Genomic DNA, 10,337 nt, shown 5'->3' on the forward strand with positions numbered 1-10,337 from the left:
GGTTTGACACCCAAAGATAAATCTTGTCCTCCTTTTGCATCCCAAGTTCATCCACATGGATAGTGAGAACTCCCACAGGCTTTGGGGACCTCTTCCAACACTTTACCCACATGGAGAGGCTCTAAAGAACAATCTGAGCTACACTTGAATGAGGCAGCTCAAGTTGGCTCTAAATAGCTCCTTATCATTCCAGGCGTGGAATTGCACATTTCTGCTCAACTACATGTTTTACCACACACTCCCCAGAAGTCAGGGAGTTGCTCTACAGATTTCTGCTGGAGAGAAAAATGGGTTTATTTATTCTGATTAATAAGACTTGCTCAGATAATGGCATTTCTAACATTTGCAAATGTGAGAACACTGTAAATCCCCAAAGCTTCCCTGCTCTAAGTCTTTTAAAGCTCAGGCAGATTTGAAGTCGCTTTAAATCTCCTGGAAAAGGGATTCACCATAAATCCCAGCCCAGCCAGGGTGCCTGGGACATGTTTTGGCTGATAAGAACATCTCATGAACATCCAGCTCTTGTAAGGGGTCTGAGCACAACAATTCCACTCACATCTGCCAGAGACTTCACAGAAGGGCCTGGCTCCAGCAAAACAGTGAAGCATTCCCAGAGCATGAAAGGAAAAATACCATTTTCTGAAAATCTGATATTTTTTTTTCTGCCCCACTAAACTTTTTAACATTTTCAGCAGTGCTGATTTCTTAGTGTTGCTTTGGGAGCCAAGACTCCAAAGCAGCTTTTCCTGGAAAGCCCCAATGTCTGAGAATAACTTTGACATCTTTCAAACTGTCCACTATGAAAGATTTTTCATTAGGATGAAAGTGTTTAGGGATTTCCTGTGTAATATGGAATGATAACCTCTCTGAGAGGATGCCTGGGCTTGGGTAAGAGCTCGTGAATGATGGAGCACTCCTGGATGGACAAGTTACTCTGTTTCAGTGGCAGATATTTCTCTATTTGGATGAAGAAAGCAGCAGTGAAATCGTCCCAGCAGTGACTCACTGTGCAAAGCTCTCCAGGATTGTTTGGTTTTTCCCTTGAACTGGGATCTGTAAGTTCCACCAGAGCACAGAAGCACAGCCCAGGGACTTCACCCCAACCCCCCACAATAAGGTCATTTTACAATTGCTTTATCAGGAAGCACATCCATGGCAGGAAAGGGTGGTGAGCACGTGGCACTGACTGGGAGAATCACCCTTCCCCACCACACATGGGACTTGTAGAGCAGATTATCCTATATACTCAGTGATGAAGGAATATCTCTAATTTTCACAACTTGAACAGTTTTGCCCCATGTGTATTCAGCTTTTACACAAAAAGGGAAAAAAATCAACCCCTGTTTTTCCATTAAAACTACACACAGAACAGCCAGGATATTTTTCTTACCCCACACAGTTAAAAAGTATTTTTGCACCCATGACCTATTTGATCAATGCAGAAATGAAACCACAGACAATATTTATTATTTTCTTTCCCTTCAAAGCCCTTCTGGGGGTTTTAAGCAGCTCCTGTGGCAAACCCAGGCTCCCCCAGGGGCCTGCCCACAGGGCTGAGCACATCTGGAGTGCCAGAGGCTTGCAGCTGGCACACACCCTGCAGGCTTGAGCTCACCTGCACAGCTCTCACTCCACAAACTCTCAAGCACCCAGGAAATCAACTAGCACATTATCATCAGCAGAAGGAAGCCTCTTGAACACCCTCATTTGAAAACAAAGGGGGGAACATGTGGAGTTGAAACCCAAGTGGTCTTTTCTGCACTGAATTCCTTTAATCTCAGGGACTGGTGTCTGTGGGTTCACTTCAGACACCGAGTTGTTGAGGCTCCTATAATCTCAGTTCTAACTCCTTCACTCAGAATAAATCAGAGCTGTGGGAATAACTCAAACCTGATGCCTGGTTTGACCAGGCTGACATTCATTACTAACAACTTTTAATCCAAGCTACTTTTTTTTGCTCAAGAGCTTTACTTCAGTTTTAAAATAACTTCCCAGTGTCTGAGATCTTTTTAGTTTTACTTCTTGATTACTCCTCTTGGCTGCCAAGAGATGCTGTAACTCTAATCATGTTGCAGATTAATTTAGTTTCTGTTGGGAACAGCAGCTTGTATATGGGATTTTTCTCTCTTTTTTTAGCTTTCAGAAAAGTTTTATGATCCTCTGAAAGAATAGATTTAGAGACATTTTCTTGAGTTCTTTCCCTTAAAGTGACTGAGTCAATTACAACCAATTGAGTGGAAACATTTATTATAGAGTTAAAACACTGATACCACCAGTGATGGGGAAATGGGAAGGTCCTGGGGGGAAATGGAAAGGGAGACTCCAGTGTGGCTGTTTGTGGCTGCCAGTCCTGCTGTCATACCTTGGACTTCTTTCCCATCATTGTTATTCAACTGGAAGTTCAGTTGTGCTCAGTTTTAACTGATAAAGTCTAATTTGGGAAGAAGAGGCATGATTTGGCAGAGCCAAGCCCAAGCCTGGCTGCATGCTGGAGGTGCCCTCCTGCCCACAGCCATGGGCTGCACCCAGAACCAGATTCCTACTCCTTTTCAAGGGCTTGGAGCAAATCTTGAGGGAAATATTTGAAAGTCAAGAGCCCTCAGCAGCCCTGGCTGGGGTTAGGGCAGGATGCCTTACACAGAAGCCCTCAATGCTCAACATAAAATGCACTAAATATGGAAAATATCATTTTATCTTCATGAAATTCATGTATCCCAGAGCTCTGAGCTTTCAAACACCATGTGTTGCACCTTGGTGTCTTTATACATTAGCAGGGCAAGTAAAGATACAGCCAACAGAGCCTGTCACTCTACTTCTCATGGGTTAAATCCACATGAATAAACCTTATTAAGCTAACAGACAAGTGGCTTGATAGATTTACTATCCCCAGCACCTGGTGCAGTGATGCAAAATGCAGATATGAGTTGAACAGTAACACTGCACAAACAGCCAGCTACTAGTTAGAGTAGGGAAATAAGGAGGTTGGTGAGGTGTTCCACTGAAATGAGTCAAAGCCTGGCAAGAGGCAGTTGCCTGAGAGTCAATGAAGATATGTCCTCATACCTCAGCTAAACTCCACTTGCATGGCAAGTGAGGGGGGGGGAAAAGGAGTTGGGGCTTCCCCCCCCTGCTATTACATTAATCAGTTTTCTGTAGATTGCACTGCAGGACCCTGAATAAGCTACTTCAAAGTTGACCCTGCCCTGGTTGGGTGGTGGGCCAAAGACCTCCAGAAGTGTCTTCCACACTGAATCACCCAACAGCCAGGCTGAGGCTCACCTGCTCCCAGCTGCCATCAGCCCCAAGTCCTCAAAGCACCTGATGAGCTGGGGGTGGAGGTTTGGGGACAGATGCCAGGCACCTTTCACTTGGAGTGAGGAACAGAAAGTCCTCACTCAAAGCCACAATATTTCTAGCAACAGTGGAGGGCAGAGTTAAAGCCCATCATAGAGTTTCAGTTTCCAAGAATTGGTGACATGCTACTTTATCCCCCTAAAGTTGTCTGACCTTTGAGAGCCAGTGACAAAATACTGTGAAAAACCACAAGACCTGAGGGAGGAGGAAAGCTCAGCTCCTTGCAGAGGTGGGCTTCTGCTGAAGGTCTCACCCTGTCATGCTCCACAGGCTTCAAAGCCTTGCTTGGTGTGAACTATCCTCACATCTGCCTTCAGTCTATTCTGCACGACTTCATTTCTTTCCTCAGTGATGTTAATAACACTTTTGTCTTCCCTCCTATGCCCACACTATTTATGTTCTGTCTGAGAAGGAGACATTGTGCTAGTGTTACTCATTCGGGTGTCCTGATTTGTTCTTTCATACATATAAACTGTGAGAAAATCAGCTTTAAACCATTTGACTTTAAAGGCTACTTCCATTAAGCAGCACTGAATTAAAAACAAGATGCAGAGCTGCTCTTACTCCCATCTGCTTCAGTACATTTCAGAGAACATAACCATATTAGAGAATCCTGGTGCAAAAAAAAATATTATTGCTATTCTAAAATAGCTTAGACTGGTGTGGGTGTTACTGACAATGTTTAAGAAATCATTGCATTGCAGCCTAATGAGAAAAGAAGTCTGGAGTCTAAGAGGCACTTTAGAAAGAAATATAATTTTATGCTTGTGTGAAGATCTGAGGAATTAAAAGCCCAGTACAGAGCTCTGCAGAGGCCAGCCCAGCTCCAGATCTGCATTTCCTTGGTGTTTTAACAGGTTGTTCTTCCTGTGGTCTGTGTGTGTTTGTCAGTGGTGAAACTGGGGACAAGACGTGGGAAGAACAGATTTAGGAAGTGATTCATTTGTCTATTAATAAGTGTTTTGTCCACGAGAATTTCCAAAGTCCAGCTCAGAGCTGAGAAGAGCAAATAACATGGATACTCAGTTTTGAGCCTCTTCTTGTTACCCAAGTGGCCACAGCTTAGGAGCAGGGGACCCAGGCAGGGCAAGGGACAGCTGCTGCTCTCCCCCACCCCAGTGCCACAGCAGAAAACCAGCTTACTGGTTAACCTCCCACCATCCAAAACCAGTCCACCTCTGCCCAGCTACACCAGGGAAACACCTCCTGCAAATGGGATTCACAGTAAATGGGAAAGGTCCAAGGCAGAGCTCTTAAGGGAAGTTTATATCACCCTTTGCAGGGGAGGCAGGAGTTAAACACACAAGATAACAGCAATTTCAAACCCTGGCTCATTAAAAAATTAAAACAGCTCTTCCAAAAGATGAGAACAAGAAATTAAAGGGGTAAGGTCTCCATCCAGCTAAGCACAGAGTGCTTGTGAGCTCTTCCTGAGGAATGGAAAGCACAGCTATTTCACAGCACATCTTCCTGAAAAGCTTTCCCACTGTGTTGCAGACATCTTACTGGTTTATCTGTATTTTCTCAGCCATCAGTCACCAGATTGGTCACAGCTACCACACAGTTATTGGTTCCGACTCTTCATTCAATAACTGCTGCCAATATCTCTGGGGCCAGACAGGTTGCCCAGAGTGGACCCATTGCCCAAGTGCTTGGCCACTCTATTTCTGTGCTCTGGCCCCTCACTGCATCCATTTCTTCAGCTCAGTGAGAAAGCCATGACTCCAAACATCCTTGCACCAACCCTAGGAAGTACTAACAGAGCTCTTCAGCCCACAAAGCACAGAGAAGCCACATTCTGATATTCACTTGGTTCATTAGTTAGACCAAGAAGTTAAGCAAGGATAAAATATACTTTATGTATCACTTCCCACAGTTTCCAGTGCTTGAAGTATGCAGTAGCTATGAAACAGACACCCCAATAACAGCTTCCCCAGTGCCACACAAGGGCATATGAGGGCATGTAGAACACTGGCCCTGGCACAGTTTCATTTTCTTGGTAACTATAACCCTGTTCTGCAACAGAACTCCCACATTGCCCCTCTTCTCCCAGCCTTTCCATCCTAAATGAGCTCCAGTGCAAATGAGGCTCCTGGGATGTATCAGTACCTGAAAAGCAACTGAGAACATCTTTTCCTCACTTTCCAGGCAGCAAAAACAGATCCATCTCTCTCATTGAAAACCCACTAGATTTATTTATGCTGCAGGCTCCAGAAAGGCTAATGAACTTTTTTTTGTAAAGACCACCTCTAATTATGTACCAGTAATTTGCTGTCCAAAAATCAATTGTAGGTGCAGATAACAGCATTTGGATGTCTAACTAACTGATGAGCCTCACAAATCAAGTAGATGTCCAAGTGCTGTGTTTCACTTACAGCTTTTCTGCCTCCTAATCTTGTGCATTTGGAGATGCCAAAAATGTAGAGTTTTAGATTTTGTTTCATTTTTAGCACAGGCTGCACAGCTAAAAACAACATTATAGTCCCCCATGTGGTCACACATTTCTTAGGATTCTGGATTGCAATGATCAGGGAATAACTAATACACACACTACATGCTGAGCTTTGCACTCAGCTGCCTGCATCCAGAGCTCTCACCAAGGATGTCTTTCCTCTGTGGCAAAACAAGGCTTAATTCAAAATAAAAACCCAGGCTAGCTTCAGGGACTTGATCAATATTTTTTATGAGTTCCCAGCACAGTCCCCCCTGAAGATGCCTGCATCCTTTTGCAGTCCACATGTAGGACTTCAGTGGGACATGCCATGAGGACACAGGCCCCAGTTGGTTGTCTGGCTCCCAACTAGCAAGGCTGAGAGGGAGGAAGAGGCTGGGAAGAAGGAAGAGGCAGGCACTGAGTAGCTAGCAGCAAAAAGAGAGGGAAATCCCATTCTTTACATCCATAAAAGCCCCAAGATATCCACTGGGAGCCACTGATAAGTGTGAACACCACCATCCTGCCTCTGTGGGCCCAGTCTTGCCCTTTCATGCAGTTTCTAGGGCATCAAGCCCTAAACTGGGCTTCCCCAAGTGGCAGGGATGCTCTGGTGGTACCCACACCAGCCCAGCTGAGACATCAGCTGGTGGCAAAGAGGACAGGGTGAGCCCAAGGGTGGAGGACAGTGTGCTGTGCTGGGCCAGGCTGTGCCAGGAACCCTGAGCCAGGCTGATGTACCAGAGCAGGTTCCACAACCACACACCTCAGCACAGCAGAGCCCAGAACCCACCAGCACCCTCTCTGCACCCACCACTCCAAGGTCAGAGCCCCAGGCAGGTCCTAAACTGCAGCAGTCGCCTTGATTTCTTTTTTTTTAGAAGGCCAGACCAGAATTTCCTGGAATTTCTTGCAGGTGGCTCTGCAGCACCACATTGCCATCTGCTGTCCCTCGCCTTCCCTGGCAGCCTCCCCAGCCAGCAGGTGAGATGCAGCAGCCCAAACAAAGCTGTTGGAAAGACAAACAGACCCTCCATCCGTCACTTATTCACATGGATTTGAAGGGTTTAATTCATTGTTTCAGGAATACAAGTCAGGGGCTTGCAAGGACAACGTGGGGTGGGGTGGCACCACCCAAAAGCAGCCACAACAGCAAGGCCACTATTTCACCCTGGCACATTGGGATGACAGCACACACGGGTTGTAGCACTTGGAAAACAGCTCTTTTTCAGTCATTCACAAAGAAATCATGCTCCTTCAGCTAATAACAGCCTGGTTTTATCCTCCAGACAGGAGTTTCTCACTGGTTGCTGAAACCATGAGCCAGGTTATTTGCAGCAGATTTAACCTTCTGCTTAAATCCTGAGGCCACCAGACAAGCACAGCTCACCTGCCTCCTTCTGCAACCAACAACACCCCTGCCTTGCCCCTGGTCCTGCCCTGTTGTGGGTTTTTTTTTCCTCCTCTAAGCAATTTACAGAAAGGGCTCCATAAAATCCACATCTCACTGGTGGCTTTGGGACAAAACTGACCAGACTCAGGGGAGGGAACCTGAGTCTTAATTCTGGGGGGAAATTGGAAGAATATTCTTTTTTCAGAAAGTGAGGAAATAAAACCAGCAAAGGGGAAACTCCCTCCTCAGCCACCAGGAGCACCAACACCTACCAGGTAAGAACAAGGTGTGAGGCTGTTCCTTAGGAAGTCTGACCAGCTTCACTTGCATGCCCACCATATGCACATCCATCCCTTTTTGCAGCTCTCAGTGCAAGCTCAGGAGGAAGCAAACAGATGGACAATGACTTATCATCCGAAGGACTTGGATCAGCAACTTCAAAATTCAGATTTCTACAGGAAAAGCAAGTTAGTCATCCAAACAGATACGCCCTGGGGAGAAGAAAAATCTGGATAGCAATAGAAATAAAACCTTAAGAAAAATAAAGGCTGCAAGAATGCAAAAGAGAAACAGATAAAAAGTGAATATAAAGAGAAAAGAGGCACAGCAACACAAAGCAGGCATTTATGACTCCTAAATGCTCCTTTCTTGTGTGACTGCTTTGATGACACAATGAAACAAAGCCACCAACCCAGCATGTCCAGCCAGCACCACCAGTATGACACTGGAGAGGGATTCTGGCACCACCTGCAAGTCCCAGGTAGCCCAGGCATGGGCTCATCAGGTGTGTGCTCCTCAGCAGCATCAGACACCCTGCAGTGCAGGCTCTGCACCAGCAGCTGGGTGTGACAGGATGTGCAAGATACATCAAGGCTTGGGATTTAAGATTAAAACTATTAGGGAGTGAAGGTAACAGACCAGGACCTCCTGGGCAATAAATAGCTTTCCTGAAGTCATTTCTCATAGAAACATTCTGGAGGAAGCAACCTTGCCAAGGCAGAAGATGGTCTGGATGATCTAATCATCTCTCATATCCAGGCTGTGTCATTACCTCCAGTTTGCACTCCAGATTACTTGCAACACACAGTGCCTAGAAATAGCAGATGCACAGTAGGTTATTCTCCTGGACCCTGTTGCTTTCCACCTGTCCAGAAATTGTTTGCCAGATCCACAGATGCAAATGCTGGTAAGTCAGAGGCTGTTGTCTTGTGCAGCAATAGGACACAGGGCTAAAGAGCTGAGATGTTGTTGGTATTTACCCTTTGCAGAAGGCAGGAGAAAAAATATAGGGGGGGGGGGAAAGCCAGAACCACAGGACTATTGAGTATTCTCTCCAGAAGCAGGTCAGACACCTGGATTATACATGGCAGTGAAAGACAGTTACACTAGTCCCTGCCTTCTTCCCATCTCCTTGTTAAATTAACCAGGATGAGCCACTTACTCCTCTGGCTGTTCCCCACTTCCCTGCACAGCAGAACAGCAAACAGGCTTTGCCTGGGAAACAAACCCAGGGACAGGCTCAACCCAAACACTGGCATCATTTCATTAAAGCAGGAGTGGTCTAAAGGCTTTATCTTCAGATACATCCAGATGGAAGTTGAGATTATTATTTAAGCCAGTTTATTGATCTGCTAAACATGGCAGCCACACTTGGTGCCTCCAAGAAAATATTAGTCAAAATGTATCTTGTTTGAAATCCAAGTCACAGCCTGATTTGACCAGACAGGACTTCAGCCTCTATCAGTAATTCTTGCATTTTTCTCTCAAACCGTGAGGATTTGGCTAACTGGGGATTTTGGGTGCTTGGACAACAAAAACCAGAAGAGAAGCAGGGTAAGGGAACCCCACACTTTTGTCCTGGACACAGGCAGAAAATTCCTGGTGTTTCAACCTGCCTCCCTCAGTACCTGACTTCCTCCTGATGCCACAGAGCTCTGCTGGAGCAGGAGCACCACAGAACATGAGTAAGAGCACCAAAACATCAGAAAGAGTTCAGTTCTGAAACTGCTTTCAGCCCAAGCATCATGTCTCAATACCAAACACTTTTGGGCTCAAGACCATGTAGCATTACAGCTATTTCAATTGAACTTAAAAACAGATTTTAATTACCTGAGTAATTTGAGCAGAAACACTTGAAACCTTCTCATCACCATGAGTCTTCAGAAACTATTTCATAGTTCATGAGAGCCTCTAGCACTTGGTAGTATCTCAACTGACCAAAAGTGGTCAGGTAAAGAACAGAGTGGTATAGATGTGCAGTTCACTGGTGCAAGACATGCCTTCCCACCTCCCAATTACATTGAGCTCTGCAGAGAGGCAGGAACCCCCAGCTAAAGCTGGGCAGACCTGTTGGGGAATTAATAGTTGCTCATTCTTTCCTCCTAGTCCTTGTCACAGGCAGAAGTTCAGTAGCACATGCATCAACTCCCCTCTCCCTGTTTATTATCCAGGAGAAGCAGAACTAATTAAATATCAGCCTCAAAACAGCCAATTCTTTCAGCATGAAGGAGACTGTGAAAAATCACATTCTCCCATTAACTTCCAGCACCAGAAGAGCTAAGCCAGAAACCCACCAGCCTGAAGACATTTTCTCCTCCAATTTACATTTTAATGGGAGAGCAGAGGAGGGATTGCTAAGTGCCAGGAGCTGATAGAGCTGTGAACACTCTGAGGGTCTAATAAATCCACTGACCCATATTTTTTTCACCTTTGCTGGGACAGTGGGGAAAAGTGCTGAAAGAGCTCGTTTGCAGCTGTGTTAATTACACTTCCTATGGGAAAGAAAAGGAACATACCAGAGAGCCACTTGCAGCTGCATTTGTGGGACAGTTCAGTCTACTGGTTAGAGCAGGTATGTGCATGCTGGAAGGCTCCAAGGTTCTTGTGACAGCTGGACCACCAAGCTCTGTGGTGGTTCTGGTCAGACCTCCAGCTTTCTGGGCCACTCACAGAATCTATGAAGGCAACAGAGCTTTGATATGTAGGGGGAAAAATTGTTGAATGAATTAAGCTTTCTTGTGTAATTAAGTCCTCCCAGGTAACTCCAAACCTACAGAGGAGTTGATAAGTTCTCATCTGTGGCATTTGCTCCCTCTGATCTAGCCCCAAGTGTAACTGCAGCTATTGGATAGGTGTTTCTTCTCCTCTTATCACAGCAGG

Source organism: Chaetura pelagica, unplaced genomic scaffold, assembly GCF_000747805.2.
Source record: "Chaetura pelagica isolate M959 unplaced genomic scaffold, ChaPel_1.0 scaffold394, whole genome shotgun sequence".
In the NCBI taxonomy this organism is placed as follows: Eukaryota; Metazoa; Chordata; class Aves; order Apodiformes; family Apodidae; genus Chaetura; species Chaetura pelagica.